Source organism: Moschus berezovskii, chromosome 6 (assembly GCF_049115385.1).
Source record: "Moschus berezovskii isolate FMDL1 chromosome 6, NW_MosBer_1.0, whole genome shotgun sequence".
Taxonomy (NCBI): domain Eukaryota; kingdom Metazoa; phylum Chordata; class Mammalia; order Artiodactyla; family Moschidae; genus Moschus; species Moschus berezovskii.
This window is the reverse complement of record NC_142465.1, coordinates 34,622,467-34,639,616: the sequence shown is the minus strand read 5'-3', so window position 1 is coordinate 34,639,616 and position 17,150 is coordinate 34,622,467. Positions and strand designations below refer to the sequence as shown.

At 40.3% G+C, this 17,150-nt stretch overlaps 1 protein-coding gene and 1 pseudogene across 1 annotated transcript in view; one reads left to right on the top strand and one right to left on the bottom strand.

The window, feature by feature from the left end:
• LOC148777584 (uncharacterized) overlaps window positions 1–17,150 on the top strand; it is an 87,972-nt gene that overhangs the window by 31,250 nt on the left and 39,572 nt on the right. The gene's annotated exons all lie outside the window — the stretch shown is intronic.
• Window positions 9,342–9,703, bottom strand: LOC148777585 (large ribosomal subunit protein eL34 pseudogene; annotated as a pseudogene).

Genomic DNA, 17,150 nt, shown 5'->3' with positions numbered 1-17,150 from the left:
GAAATGGTGTTAACAGACCACACTTTAGGCATCAATTTTTTTTTTTTAAGCATGACAATTAGGTCATTCTCCTTTCTTCTCCAGAAGTAGCCACAATAATATATTCAGTGATATTAATCCCCTGCATGCTTTAAAAATTTTCACTGTGCATATATACTCAAGCTAGAGAGAAGGGTATTCTATTGGTTACAAGTTGCATATCCCTCTCATTTAATCTCTGAATTTGTGATGTGTTTTACAGTTGCTGTGCATCCGACTCTTTGCAACCCCATGGACTGTAGCCCACCAGGCTCCTCTGTCCATGGGGATTCTCCAGGCAAGAATACTGGAGTGGGTTGCCATGCCCTTCTCCAGGGGATCTTTCCAACCCAGGTCTCTCACATTGCAGGCACATTGTTTAAATCTGAGCCACCTGGGAAGCCCGAGATTACTGGAGTGAATGAATATTTCTATCCCTTCTGCAGGGGAACTTCCCAAACCAGGAATTGAACCAGGGTCTCCTGCATTGCCGGTGGATTCTTTACCAGCTGGGCTAGCCAGGAAGACTGTTTTACAGTTGATTAGAGTTTAATTGGCTAAGTTTTTTCTTAATGGTTTGTAAGATAATGATGTGTTTTAATTGTGACTTCTTAGATTGAAGAAAAACCGTATTTTATTTAAGCTTCGTAAAAATAGCAATTTGCCTTTCTTGCTTAGCATGGTTTTTGAGATTTGTCTTATTTTTTTTACTTTTGCCTTTAATTAGTTAGTTATTATTAATTATGCAGTGAAAGTGAAGTCACTCAGTCGTGTCCGACTCTTTGTGACCCCGTGGACTGTAGCCCACCAGGCTCCTCCATCCATGGGATTCTCCAGGCAAGAATACTAGAGTGGGTTGCCATGTCCTTCTCCAGAGGATCTTCCTGACCCAGGCATTGAATCCAGGTCTCCTGCATTGCAGGCAGATGCTTTAACCTCTGAGCCACCAGGGAAGCCCTAATTATTCAGTAAGCACCTTCAAACTCACTACCCAAAAGAAGTGTAAGGATCTTGACAATATCCTACAACTAGCTATATGATCTTCTTTCCTATATCTCTTGACTTTGTTTACAAGATAGCATCATCCTGAGACTGCTTTGATCATTCCATTGTTTGCCTTTTTTTTTAAGTTAACCTTTGGTCTTGAGATAACTCTAGATTCACATGCAGTTGTAAGAAATAACCCAGAGCGATCCTATGTGTGCCCCTTGTTTAAATGTAACTAGTTTAAGTTTTCTGCAAGTGTTTAGTTTTGTGGCTATACATTTTAAAATTCATTTGCCTGTTAATAATGTGAAGCAGTTGTTAACATTGCTTGTTGTTAGCAGTTTTTAACCATTACAAGCAGTGTTGTAGTGAGTAGAGTTTATGAGTCTCAGGATTGTGCATGTTTAGCTTAATGAGGTACCATCAAATTTTGCTTTCCAAAGATGTTATTCTAATGTATGTACCCTTTACTAGTGTATAAGAATTCCTTCCTCATGCCAATCCAAAATTTTATTGATTCTTTACAACTTTTGCTGATATTGTGTGGGTCGTACTATTTTATATTTAAAATTGTAGTCTCTCAATTGTTAGTGAGTTTGAACATATTTTAAAAATATTTATTTATTTATTTGGCTGTGCTTGATCTTAGTTGTGGCATGCAAGATCTTCCATTGTCATTGCAGCATGTGGGATCTTTAGTTGCAGCTTGCAGATTCTTAGTTGGGGCATGTGGGATCTAGTTTCCCCACCAGGGATTGAACCCAGGCCACCTTCATTGCAAGCAGGGAGTCTTAAACACTAGACTACTAGGGAAGTCCAGAGTTTGTACATATTTTAATTCGTTTATTGTCATTTAATTTTCCCTCTGTTGTGAATTGTTTGTTCATTACCATGTCTTGTTTTTCTATTTAGTTGTTTGGTTTTGTTTTAGATTGAATTATAGGTATTCTTGATTGGGATACAGATCCTTTGTCAATATGCATTGCAAGTATTCTCCTAATCTGTGGCTCTCCCCACCTTGTTTTTTATTGTTTATTTATTTATTTTGCTTTCCAAAGAGGTTGTTCCAATGTGTGTACCCTTTAATAGTGTATAAGAATTCCTTCCTCATACCAATCCTTGATTTTATTGTGCTTCCCTGGTGGCTCAGTTGGTAAAGAATCCACCTGCAATGCGGGAGACCTGGATTTGATCCCTGGGTTGGGAAGATTCCTTGGAGAAGGCAACAGCTACCTGCTCCAGTATCCTGGCCTGGAGGATCCCATGGACTGTAGTCCATGGTGTTGCAAAGAGTCGGACACGACTGAGCGATGACTTTCTCTTTCACTATTTATTTTTGGCTGTGCTGGGTCTTCGTTGCTGTGTGCGAGCTTTCTCTAGCTGTAGCGAGCTGGGGCTACTCTTCATTGTGCTGTGAGGGCTTCTCGTTGCGGTGGCTTCTTGTTGTGGAGCACAGTCTCTAGGGTGTGAGGGCTTCAGTAGTTGCATCACACAGACTTAGTTGCTGCTCTGAGATGCCTCAGACCAGGGGTTGAACTATGCAGGCAGACAGAGGATAAACTGTATGTGTTTAAAATGGACAGCGTGATAAGTGTGACATATAAACTAACTGTCCATTAGTCCCCAAAGTTTCATGGTTTCCTTTGTCATGCCCTTCCTCCTCTACTTCCTTCCCTATACCCTAGGCAACCATTAATCTACTTTCTATCACTAATTGGTTTGCATTTTCTGTTTTATATAAGTGGAATCATATTGTGTATACTAATTTTTTGTGTTGGGCATCTGGCTTTTTTCACTTAGCATAATTATTTTGAGATTAACCCATGTTTATGGATGGATGCTGCTGCTGCTGCTAAGTCGCTTCAGTCATGTCTGACTCTCTGCGACCCCATAGACGGCAGCATCCGTCCCTGGGATTCTCCAGGCAACAACATTGGAGTGGGTTGCCATTTCCTTCTCCAATGCATGAAAGTGAAAAGTGAAAGTAAAGTCGCTCAGTCGTGTCCGACTCTTAGCGACCCCATGGACTGCAACCTACCAGGCTCCTCTGTCCATGGGATTTTCCAGGCAAGAGTACTGGAGTGGGGTGCCATTGCCTTTTCCGTTATGGATGGATAGTGTGTATTAAATTTTTTTTATGCGTTCACTAATGGCCAACAAAGGTCTGTCTAGTCAAAGCTATGGTTTTTCCAGTAGTCATGTATGGATGTGAAAGTTGGACTATAAAGAAAGCTTTAGTGCCAAAGAATTGATGCTTTTGAACTATGGAGTTGGAGAAGATTCTTGAGATCCAACCAGTCAATCCTAAAGGAAATCAGCGCTGAATATTCATTGGAAGGACTGATGCTGAAGCTGAAACTCCAATACTTTGGCCACCTGATGTGAAGAATTGACTCATTGGAAAAGACCCCGATGCTAGGAAGGATTGAAAGCGGGAGGAGAAGGGGACAATAGAGGATGAGATGTTTGGATGGCATCACTGACTCAATGGACATGAGTTTGAGTAAACTCCGGGAGTTGGTGATGGACAGGGAGGCCTGGCGTGCTGCAGTCCATGGGGTCACAAAGAGTCAGACACGACTGAGCAGCTAAATGGACTTTTGAATTGTTAGCAGTTTTCCACCACTACAAATAAAACTGCTGATTTGTGTGCATGTCTTTGTAGGGACATGCATTTTATTTTCTCTTGGATAAATACCTAGGACTCGGTCTAATGATTTAATCACTTTCACTTTTAAAGAAACTGCCAAAGTGCTTTCCAAAGTGGTTGTGCCATTTTTACACCTCTATGAGGAGTTCTAGTTGCTTTACATTCTGGGCAAGACTTGATGTGGTATTTTAATTTTTAAAAACTTTAGCCTTTCTAATGGTTCTATAGTGATAAGTGAGGTTTTAATATGCCTTTCTCTAGTGACTGAGAAAGTTGAACAACTTTTCATGCCCGTCTTTGGTGAAGTGTTTTAAAATCATATTCCTGTTTAAAAAATTGAGTTGTTCATTTGTTAATTGTTGTGTTGAGAGTTCTTTATTCTGGATACAAGTCCTTCATTAGATATATGATTTGCAAATATTTTCTCTTAATCTATGCCTTGTCTTTTCAAAGAACAAAAGTTTCATGCTTTTGGTGACATGTCTGAGAAATCTTTGCCTAACTCAAAGTTATGAAGTTTTTTTACTTCTGATTTCTTCTAAAAAACTTAATAGTTTTTAGGTTTTACATTTATACCTGCAATCTCTTTTGAACTAACTTTTGTATATAATACCAAACTATGGATGAAAGTTCATTTTTTGCATATGGATATCCAGTTTTTCAGTACCGTTTGTTGGAAGACTAAACTGCTTTTTATCTTTGTTAAAAATCAGTTGTCTCTATATGTATGATGTGTGGGAATGTTTCTGGACCCTCTATTCTGTTCCATTAATCTTTGTGTGAGGACCACGTTGTCTTGATTAGTATAACATTACAACACATCTTGAAATCAAGTAGTGTTCGCCCTCTGACTTCTTTTTCAAAGTTGTTTTGGCCGTTCTAGGACCTCGGTGTCTTCATATGGATTTTAGAACTAGCTTGTAGTTTCTACAAAATTGTCTGCTGGGATTCGAGTTGAGATTACATTAACTACATTAAAAAATCAACTTGGGGAGAACTGATATTCTAGTATCAAGTCTTCCAATCTAATAACAGATATAAGTGTATATATATCCGTTTATTTAGGTCTCTTATTTCTCTCCAAAATGCTGTTTAGTTTTCAGTGTACAGATCTTTCATACCTTTTGTCAGATTTATCCTTTTTTTTTTTTTTTTACTGTTGAGTACTTTTTTGGTAAGTTTTATTGGAGTATAGTTGATCTACAATGTTGTGTTAGTTTCAGGTGTACACATATATCTACTTTTCTTTAGCTTCTTTTCCCATATAGGTTATTACAGAGGATTGAGTAGAGTGCCATGTGCTATCCAGGAAGTAAGTCCTTATTAGTAATCTGTTTTATATATAATAGTGTATATGTCAATCCCAATCTCCTTATTTATCCCTCCTCCTTTCCCCTCTCCCCGGTAACTATAAGTTTGTTTTCTATATCGTTGACTATTGACTGTATACCTGTTGACTATTTCTGTTTTATAAATAAGTTCATTTATGCTATATTTCACAAAGTATAAGCAATATTGGGCTTCCAGGTGGCTCAGTGTTAAAGAATCCGCGTGCCAAGCAGGAGATGCAAGTTTGATTCCTGGGTTGGAAAGAGTCCCTGCAGAAGTAAATGGCGATCCACTCCAGTATTCTTGCCTGGGAACGTCCATGGACAGAGGAGCGTCCATGGGGTTGCTTAGCGACTAAGTCCAGACATGACTTAGCGACTAAACAGTAACAACAACAAAAACAAAAGAAATATAGTTGATTTTGTATATTGTTCTTGTATTCTGCAACCTTCTTAATTCCACTTAATCTAGTACTTTTTTTTTAAGATTTCATCAGGTTTTTCATACAGAAACTGTCTGAGGGTAGGGACTTTGTCTTGCTCATCACTGTATTTCCAGCAGTGACGAGAGTGCTTATACAGGTAGATACACAAAAATTTTTGTTAAATGGATGGATATATTCACTGAGTAATTTCCTCCATTAGAGTGTAAGCTTTGAGAGGATAGGGCATTTTATTTTGTTCACTGGAATATTTCCCAGTGCCTGAAACAGAATCTGGCATGTTGAAGGTGCTCAATAAATATTTGGTGACTGAATGAAGGAGTGAGAAAAATAGTTTTAAATAAGGATGGAGGTCAGAGTAGGGTCATTTAGTAAAGAGTTACATTTGCAATGCTGAGAAGCTTACATTTTAGACTCGTTGGGAGGTTTTAAGCAGGAGAGTGACATGAGCAGGCTTACATTCAATCTGGAAGGATCCCTTCAGCAATTATATGGAGGATAGTTGAAACATTATAAAGCTATTGCTGTAATATAGGAAAGAGATCAAGCCCTGATAGAAGTTAGCTGGAATAGAGAAGATAAATTCAAGGGAATTTAGAAATATATTTGATTACGATAATAACTGGATTAAGGTAGGGGAAGATGGGAAATAATCTAGCATCACTTCCCAAGTTTCTTATTTGGGGATCTGCCTAGAGTAGATGGGCTTCCCAGGTGACTGAGTGGTAAAGAATCCACCTGCCAGTGCAGGAGACACAGGAGATCCAGGTTGATCCCTGGGTTGGGAAGATCCCCTCGAGGAGGAAATGGCAACCCACTCCAGTATTCTTGCCTGAGAATCCCATGGGCAGAGGAGCGAGAATTACAGTTCACAGGGTTGAAGAGTTGGGACACAACTGAGCAGCTGAGCGTGCACTGGAATAGGCACTCTAAGAACTAAGCAGTAGGCACTCTGAGGGAGTAGATGAATTCAGTTGAGACAAGTAAATTTTTTTAGCATGGGGAATTTGGATAATTCTATTAATTTTTGGTAGATTTAGCTAGATTATGTATATTCTTTTTTTCACCCTCACACATTCTTAATACTTTAAATGTACACAGCCTACCCACCTCTTGTTTTTTAGAAAATGATTTCAGTTAAGCAGTTCTTTTATTAGGGGCTTGTTCCATTTGAGTTTTCAAGTGGAGATGTACATAGGTAATGTGGAACTTGGTTGAGAAGGTTGTTTCTGTACTATTCCTTACAATTACAGTTAAAATAACCTGATAATTTTGACTTGCTCTGTCTTAGGCAATTCAGCATGCTTTGTCTCTAGTCCTTGCAAAACTGTACTAGATTTTTCTTCCTTTCATTTTTGTTCTTCTTTATTCAGCCCTTGCCAGATAGATGTAATAGATTCCTGCCTTCTCACTCCTGCATTTTTCCCATGTCCACATACATTTTCTTCTTTTCTCAAAGATCATTTTTTTCTTTTAGTTAGGTTTTCAGTCAGTTCAGTTCAGTCGCTCTGTGCCTTGACTCTTTGCAACCCCATGCACTGCAGCATGCCAGGCTTCCCTGTCCATCACCAACTCCCGGAGCTTGCTCAAATTCATGTCCATTGAGTTGGTGATGCCATCCAAACATCTCATCCTCTGTCGTCCCCTTCTCCTTCTGCCTTCAGTCTTTCCCAGCATCAGGGTCTTTTCCAATGAGTCAATTCTTCACATCAGGTGGCCAAAGTATTGGAGCTTCAGCTTCAGCATCAGTCCTTCCAGTGAATATTCAGGACTGATTTCCTTTAGGATTGACGGGTTTGATCTCCTTGCAGTCCAAGGGACTCTCAAGAGTCTTCTCCAACTCCACAGTTCAAAAGCATCAATTCTTTGGCACTCAGCTTTCTTTATGGTCCAACTCTCATATCCGTACATGAATAGTGGAAAAACTATAGCTTTGACTAGACAGACCTTTGTTGGCAAAGTAATGTCTCTGTTTTTTAATATGCTGTCTAGGTTTGTCATGGCTTTTCTTCCAAGGAACAGGCATCTTTTAATTTCATGACTGCAGTCACCATATGCAGTCATTTTGGAACCCAAGAAATTTCAGGGTTCATTTTTATCAAAGTTACATGTACACATAGTTTGTAGAATCAAATAGTTCTGTAGTTTGTTTAAAAAAGATAAAGCACCTTTCCCTTTTCTTCCCCTGTCTTCAGAGTTACTTTTAGTTTTTTTTTTTAACATTTAAAATTTTTTAATTTCTATTTTGGCCATGCCATGAGGCATGGCGGGATATTAGTTCCCTGACCACAGCTTGAATCTGTGCCCCCTGTAGTGGAAGTGTGAAGTCTTAATCACTGAACCACCGGGGAAGTCCTTTTTTCTGATACCTTTTTTATTAATAGTTAATACTTTTTGGTATTTGCCTCCACTTCTCTAAATAATATACTTGTATTGCAATTTTGGTACCATCAGTTGTAAAATTCATCATTATTTTATAGACTGCTAAAAAAGCGAACTAGACCCAAGTTGGGTAATCTCTAAGAGGCCCTGCATAAAGCTGGGGAGCTACATGAGAGTGTAAATGAGAAGCCCACCAGAAAGAAAAAGACACTAAGGCAGCTTGCATGTCTCAGCCTTGGTGTTGTGTAGGATGGGTAAAAAGTTTCTTTGGAATTTGAACTGGTTTTCAGGTTGTATTTGCACTACCTATATGGTACCAAAAACTCAAGCGGAGATTTTTAATTAGAGATTGTTTCAGGTTGGTAGTGTCATAGGTGCTTAGAAGAAACAAGTAGCAGTTCTGTTATGAACTGTGTCTGGATCTCAGAGGTGTTAAAACAGGAAGAAAAAAAAGGCATCTTAGAATCAGTGAGATATGGGGTCCATGTGCCAGACACTGTTCTTGCTTCTTCTAGGAGTTTTGCTGTCATGGAAAACAGAGAAAAGGATACATAGCTGGAGGGGAAACTGCAGATAAGAGTTGTCTTTTAAAATGGGAAAAGTAATTGTACACTTGAAGCTAAGATAATATTATCTGTCAGTTATACCTCAATAAAAAACTAAAAATGGGAGAAGTAAGAATCTGTTAATACAGTGTTGATAGAGATGATCCAGTAGAGAGGGAAGCAGTGGTAATATAGAAGTGAGAATGAGGAATGGCAGGGCAGAAGGGTTTGGGATCTGGTAACCAAGTGAAGGCATTGCCTTTAGACAAGAGCGGCCAGTTCATCCTCGGAAAATCACAGGAGGGAAGATGAGGCAGATGGGAACCGATGCTGGTAGTGATGGAGATTGCTTCCTGTTTCACTGAGAAAATGGAAGGAAGGGCAGCAGCTGGGAGTGAGGATGGAGAGGTGTTAATGTCTTAAGGAGGAAGGAACATGAAATGGACTTGTAGGGAGGTGTGGGAGAATGAATATCCAAGACAAAAGTTGTAGGATTGTTACGCTGAGCTCCCAGGCCATTTGAAGTTAGTGACTGTGAATTTTAAGTGAGACTGTTTTGTATAGATGTGTGTGTGTATGCTTTCATTTATTTCTTTTCAAAACCATGATTAGTTACATGGTACAGGCATAGAGTTGAGAAATGGTTGTATTTTTTATCATGTTATTAGGGAAATTTTTAAATATGCAAAAGAAAGAAGACGCTCATGCACTCATTACACAGCTCAACAAATATTAACTCATGGCCAGTCTTGCTTTATCTGTAGTCTTACCCACTTCCACCCTTATTTTGAAGCTGTCCCAGATATCATATTTTATTCATAAATATTTCATATTGTATCTCTAGAAGATATATACATTTACCAAAGAATAACCAATACCACATCAAAAAATTTAACAATTCCTTAATATCAAATATCCTGTCAGTTTTCAAATTTCCAATTGTTTCTCTTTTTGCTTTTACTTTTTTTTTTTTATTACACAAAAAGCCTCATTTAAAAAATTTGGTTTTCTGACTCTGTGTTTGTGCCTTTAACACTTCCAAACGATTTTCTGCTCTTTAGTAAGAAAAATATGCTTCATCTTGCCACAGACACCTTTAGCTCACATGGAATCATGATAAGCCCTGCTGACCTGTCTGTTTTGTTTTAGACAACCTTGTAAGAACTTTAGGTCTCACAGCACAAACTCCTTAAAGTTGGTCTGGGCACACTCCACATTTGGATTTTGCTGCTTTCCCAACCTTCTTGGTTTGAAGGTAAACAATTCTATTACCTGGAGTTTGGTCAGCCTAGTTTTGTTAGGGGCCACATTGCAGGACAGCCTAAGACAGAACATCAAACGCTGGACCATCCTGATAGCCTCTAGATATCGTCCCTTGAAGAGGAAAAAGAAAGCTCTTGTAAGTTCAAAAGTCAGGTTTGACTCCAGTTATCTCTTGAATGTCCTGTTTGACAGGGAGTTGTATTTAACAAGGGTAGGTGTTTTCCCAGGCAAGTATGATGAAGTGTGGGAGGGTGCAGGAGTCTCGAGGTGCATGAAAGGGCGCGATTGTAATGGTGGACCTTGAGCTCTAAGCTGAGGTCGGAAATGAGGACAGGAGCAGGGTAGGATCAATTGCTTGTAAGTTCTGTTGAGGTCAAAATATTGTTGTAGTTGGGGTGCTAGAGGGAGCAATTGTAAAGATAGGAAGTGGTGATTGGAGAGAGGCATGCAGATGAAGTGGAGGGCATGGAAGGACTAGAGTTAATCATATTGACAAGTTCTAGTATGTTGACAGCAGAGAAGGCAATGGCAAGCCACTTCAGTACTGTTGCCTGGACAATCCTGTGGATGGAGGAGCCTGGTAGGCTGCAGTCCGTGGGGTCGCTAAGGGTCGGACAAGATTGAGCAACTTCACTTTCACTTTTCACTTTCACACATTGGAGAAGGAAATGGCAGCCCACTCCAGTGTTCTTGCCTGGAGAATCCCAGGGACGGGGCAGCCTGGTGGGCTTCCATCTATGGGGTCACACAGAGTTGGACACGACTGAAGTGACTTACCAGCAGCAGCAGCATCAGTGTGTTGACAGAGGAAGCGAGTGGCTAAAGCAGCATAAAGGACAAGATCATTGCATGCAAGAGGTCAAGGAACTGAGGTCAGAGTATCATAGCAATCATCTCGGTGAACATTTGAAATCACCTGGAATTATGACAGGCCAGTGAGGTAGGAACTTAAAGCTTTGAGGCTTGAAAAGTGACCCACCTTATCTAGATGAATGTAACAGAGGGGTGGGGAAGTGGAGGTATGGCCTGAGAGAGGGCTTTTTTAGGAAGGAATAGAGGGGAATAATCTGGAAACAAGGTACACAGTGAGTACCTCCTTCTACTCCTCCCCCCGACTCTCCATGCACTGCCCCCCACCCAGGTACATGGTGTCAGGGGTGTGGGAGAGAAAACAGCCACAGATCAGACTGTGGAGAGAGCAGTGGCCTCAGCTATTAGATTTCCTCTTGAGCAAAAAGGTGAAGGGATCATTCAGACAAGAGGTCAAAATATAGGAGATTTTGTTGATAAGTTCCAGAGGATATGGTGAAAAGATTTCAGGAATTGAGAGATGAATAGGAGAGGGGGGAGTTCATGAAAGGGGATGTACTTAGTCATATGGGGATGTGAGTGGAGGATTTAGGATGGCTCCAGAGTTCTGGAATTCTTGTAGTGAGTAATGTAAAGGAGGGTGAGAGATCATATGAGATTAGTCTTGATGTTTCAGAGCAAGTTGTAGTATCAGCAGATGCAGAGTAGAGGTATGGGAAGAAGCTGCAGAGCAAAGGTGTCCTTTACTGATGGTGCAGGTGTAGAGGCTGGGAGAGTGTGGAGTTGGAGCTCTGTTACTCTCTTTCTTCTCTTAGGGCCGAAGTGGTTTACTGTAAAAAGAGCTGTTATTCCAGCTCTTTAATAACTAGACTTCCTTGTTCTGTTTCCTGTTGTTTACCTTTCCTGCTTCTATTTTCTCCCCTTTCTTACTGAAAAGTAGAATATTTGGATGTGTTCAGTACCCTACCCTTAAATATCCTGGAAACTGGTAAATATGCTGTTGCTTGCTTGATAGGGACATGACAGCACAATTACAGTAAGGAAATGGGGACTCTCCACTTTAGAGTTGGAAAGGGAAGGGAGCAAGGTTTCAGTCAGAATTAGCTTTCAATTCTTTCAGTCTGACTAAGGAAACAGAAGAGTTAGAAGAGGGCAAGAGTTTGACCTGGGTGCTGGGAGGGGAGACAAAAGTACTGTTTGGAAGGTGAGAACCTGCCCAAGGATCTGTCTCCTGACAGGTTCTTGAAAAGCTGTTGCTGGATGGGAAATTCGACTATTGCTAGATTTGTTCATTTCAGTGGGTATTTCCTAACATCTGCCATGAGCAAGGCACTGAACTAGATGCTTGGGAGGTCGTTTGGAGCAGATGGACAGGTTCCTCCTTACAGGTTCCTGTAAACTGGGTTTACAGTCTAGCAGGAAGGACAGTTACTACAAACAGAGGTTACAGTTTAATGGGAAAGCTCTGATAGAAGTAGTGAAGGCTTCTTGGATGCCTGTAGAAAAAGCATTGATCAGTCTCAGATTGGGGTAGGGAGGGGAAGAATATAGGTGCTGGAATTAGTGACATCTGATCCGAGACCTGAAAGGAGAGTGAGAATTAGCCATGCAAAGAGAATAGGGAGGAAAGTTAATGTTCAGTGACATGTATGCCTCTTCAACTTCCAAACCTTATCTTAGCCAGGGGAACAGGGCACAGAATCATCTATTCTGATCACTGTCTTTGTTCCCAGTATTCCTATATACCAGATGTTGGCAAACTGCTGCTCATAGGTCTGGCCTGTTGCTTGTATTTGAATGGTCAGCAAGCTAAGCATAGTTAGCAGCTCAGACTGTAAGCCAGGCATGGTGGTAAAATTCAGATCCAGATGTCTTGATCCCAAGTCTGTTTTCATTCCACTGATCACATTGTATTATAATAGTTTTTATTTTTCTCTCTCAAGAAGAGACTTGAGCTTGAATGATGGCTTGCTTTTTCTTATCTCTACCATTTATTTCCAGCACAGGGTGAGTCCAAAGTCAGTGTTTATTAAATGACTTTCATTTATGTAATTTCATTTGCCACCTAACAAATCCTGTGAGAATAACACATAAAATTTTCTAATAATTTATGTTTACTCTTTTATATATAATTTCTTCCATTTTTAGTAGCAGTCCTTTTAAAATATGTCATTTAAAAATAATGTTAAGTGTAACTAAAGATAATTACAAATATTTTGTACAATTACATATACATTTGGGAATTACTGACATATTTGTATAGCTGTTTGTTCATAGAGTAAATGTCATTGGGTTTCCTTATCTTAAGGTTCTGCATGGACAGTTTCAACCAACTATAGATTGAAAAAAAAAGATTCCAGAAGGTTATGAAAAGTGTAACTTGAATTTGCCACCAACTGACAACTGATTACATATCCTTTACAACTATCTATAGTGGGAAACTTGCCTAGAAAATCCCATGGATGGAGGAGCCTGGTAGTCTGCAGTCCGTGGGGTCGCTAAGGGTCGGACACGACTGAGCGACTTCACTTTCACTTTTCACTTTTACACATTGGAGAAGGAAATGGCAACCCACTCCAGTGTTCTTGCCTGGAGAATCCCAGGGACGGGGGACCCTGGTGGGCTTCTGTCTATGGGGTCACACAGAGTCGGACACGACTGAAGTGACGCAGCATAGTGGGAAACAGTGGAAACTGTCAGACTTTATTTTTGGGGGCTCCAGAATCACTGCAGATGGTGATTGCAGCCATGAAATTAAAAAACGCTTACTCCTTGGAAGGAAAGTTATGACCAACCTGCTGCTGCTAAGTCACTTCAGTCGTGTCTGACTCTATGTGACCCCAGAGATGGCAGCCCACCAGGCTCCCCCGTCCCTGGGATTCTCCAAGCATGAACACTGGAGTGGGTTGCCATTTCCTTCTCCAATGCATGAGAGTAAAAAGTGAAAGTGAAGTCACTCAGTCGTCCGACTCTTAGCGACCCCATGGACTGCAGCCTACCAGGCTCCTCTGTTCATGGGATTTTCCAGGCAACAGTACTGGAGTGGCTTGCCATTGCCTTCTCCGATGACCAACCTAGATAGCATACTAAAAAGCAGAGACTGCTTTGCCAACAAAGGTTCGTCTAGTCAAGGCTGTGGTTTTTTCAGTGGTCATGTATGGATGTGAGAGTTGGACCGTGAGAGTTGAAAGAAAGCTGATCGCCAAAGAATTGATGCTTTTGAACTGTGGTGTTGAAGAAGACTCTTGAGAGTCCCTTGGACTGCAAGGAGATCCAACCAGTCCATTCTAAAGGAGATCAGTCCTGGGTGTTCATTGGAGGGACTGATGCTGAAGCTGAAACTCCAATACTTTGGCCACCTCATGTGAAGAGTTGACTCATTGGAAAAGATCCTGATGCTGGGAGGGATTGGGGGCAGGAGGAGAAGGGGATGACAGAGGATGAGGTGGCTGGATGGCATCACCAACTTGATGGACATGAGTTTGGGTAAACTCTGGGAGTTGGTGATGGACAGGGAGGCCTGGCGTGCTGCAATTCATGGGGTTGCAAAGAGTCGGACATGACTGAGCAACTGAACTGACTGACTGATAATGTGTTTTAATTATATTAGATATTATTAATATAAGTAGTAATATAGAGATGATTTAAAGTATCCAGGAGGATGTATAGGTTGTATGCAAATACTGTGACATTTTATATAAGGGACTTGAACATCCGAGGATTTTTGTATTTGCAGGGGTATAGAATCAGTTCCCTGAGTGGATACTGAGGGATGAGTGTAATCTTGGAATGCTCGATATTTCTAGTTTTTGTCAGCTTTGTTTGATTTCTATATATTTCTTTGTCAACTGTCAGTTATAGCTGCTGTCTTTCACCCCCAGCACCTCTGTTTACCTGTGAATAAAGTGAAAGTGAGTTGGTTGTGTTCTTAAGGATTTTATCACCCAGTTGGAGAGTTCAAACGTACTGGGGACAATCATAATGTAAAAGTGTATTAACTCCAAACTTGTCTATCTCATTGCCCTCTTAACATCTCCGTGTGTGACTGTCTGATATGCATCTTGAACTTAATATGCTTCCCTCAAGATTTTTCCCACAGTCATCCCCATATCAGGAAATAGAGACTCCTTCCGGTTACTTGATCCTTAAACCTAGTTGATGTTTTTCTCTCTGTAACATTTCACGTCTAATCTGTTAGTTTTGCCTTCAAAACGCATACTGAATCTGATCAATACCATTTCAATACCGTTTCTGCTGCTACCACCAAGATTCAGATTGCCATTCTCTTTTTCCTGGATTATTGCATTAGTCTTCTGACTGATTTCTCTGCCTTTTTCTTTATCTCTGTACAGTCTGTTCTCAATAGACATCTAGAATGATCCTCTGAAAAGAAAGTCAAGTTGGGTTGTCTCTCCTTGCTCAAAATTTTCCAGGGGCTTTCCATCTCAGAGTCAAAAACAAAGTTGTAAGACTTCCCTGATGGCCCAGTGATTAAGAATCTGCCCCGCAATACAGAAGACACAGGTTCGAGCCTTGGTCAGGGAACCTAAGGTTCCACATGCCACAGAGCAGCTGAGTCTGCACAGCACAACTAGAGAATCTGTGCCACAACTGAGACCCAACACAGCCAAATAAATAAATCAATTAATTAAAATCAAGCAAACGAAAAAAAAACTAAGTTCTCACAGTGGTCTTAAAAGATGATGCAGAACCTTGCCTCAGTTTATCTCTGGCCTAATTTCCTGTGACTTTCCTCTGCTCATGTCCCTTTAGCCACGATGACATCCTTGCTGTTTTCCTAAGATGCCAGATTGTTCTTCTTCAGAGCCTTTATACTTGCCGTTGCCTCTCCCTGAAATACTTTTTCTGTTCATTGGAAGGACTGATGCCAAAGCTGAAACTCCAATACTTTGGCCACCTCATGCGACTAGTTGACTCACTGGAAAATACTCTGATGTTGGGAGGGATTGGGGGCAGGAGGAGAAGGGGACGACAAAGAATGAGATGGCTGGATGGCATCACCAACTCGATGGACATGAGTTTAAGTGAACTCTGGGAGTTGGTGATGGACAGGGAGGCCTGGCATGCTGTGATTCATGGGGTCGCAAAGAGTCGGACACGACTGAGCAACTGAACTGAACTGTGGAGGTAGCGTGGCTTTTCTTCTTTCTTTCAATGTCAGGCACAAATGTCATCTTATCAATGAAGTCCTAGGTCTCTTTACCCCCATTACCCCACTTTATTTTTCTTCAGAGACTTATTAGCATCTGTTAGGCTGCTTGTATACATGTATATTTTAATTAATTAAACAATTTTAACTTCTAAAAATTCGCTTCACTGCTGTCTCCCCATAGGGATAGAACAAGGGTTCACAAGCCAAAAACACCCTGCTACCTGTTTTTGCAAGTGAAGTTTAATTAGAGCATAGTCATACTCATTCATTCTCCAGTATTCTTGCCCGGAGAATCCCATGGACAGAGCAGCCTGGTGGGCTGCAGTCCACGGGGTCGCAAAGAGTCGGACACGACTGAGCGACTTCACTTCACTTCACTTCATACTCATTCATTAGTGTATTGTCTGTGGCTGCTTTCACACTACAACAGTGGAGTTGAGTATTGCAGCAGAGACTGTAAGGCCTGTAAAGCCTAAAATATTTGCTGTTTGGCCATTTACAGAAAAAGTTTGCTGATCTCTGGGCTAGAACAATGTCTGGTACCTAGTAGGCAATTGAATGAACATAACGGAAGTGTTCATTGTCAGGATACAGACTGTAAGTTGCTAGTGAGGATATAGGTTAATATTTCAGAAGCTATTATTAGACTTTAATAATTAGGATAATTTGGGAGTATGTCAATCATAGTAATTTGTTCTACCTGAAGTTCTTGAATTTATTACATTCATTACTATCTGATTGTAGAGATGCACCAACTTTGTGAAGGCTACACCTAATTTGAAGAATAGTGTTCCAAAGGCACAAAGTCCTTTTATTTATTTATTTTAACTTTAAATTTTCTTTGCCCCTGCCATGTGGTTTGCAGGATCTTAGTTGCCTGACTAGGATTAAACCTTGATGGTGAAAGCATGGAGTCCTAACCACTGGGCCACCAGGGAATTCCCCAAGGTCCTTTTAAATGTTACCTTTTATAACAGTACTACAGAAAGGACTCTATAAACAATGAGTAGATGGTAGTTGGTTGCGTGCTGTGAAAAATACGAACTTAAATGAAGGGATGTATCTCTCAGTCATTTATGGGCATATGGAATAGGTAATAATAGTAGTAATATTTGGCTTCTTGGCTTAACCTGATTATTGCAGGTACTTCTAATAGTGTTTTAATAAAATCAAACTGGAAAAAAAAAAAACAACTCAGAAGAATCTGGAAACTTGTATTACTTCTGGCATCTTGTCTTTGTCCAAATCTTACATTTTTTAAAAGCTCCATCCAGGGAATAAATAGTATCAGTCACACAAAACACCTGTGTGGAGAGGTGGAGAAGATTTTAGAAGTGTTTTAGTTTTAAAAGTCCTTTTCTGGTAACTGAACTTAGGGTAGAGGAGGAGTCTTAAATTACTGCTTATTGGACTAAATTACTGCTCATTGGACTAGAATACTGTATCTTTAGAAAACTAATTCAAAAATGATAAAGAATGATGGAGTAAGAGCTGGAAAAAACTTGGTCCAATAAATATTTGAATGTGCCCAAGCCACTTTGTTAGACATGG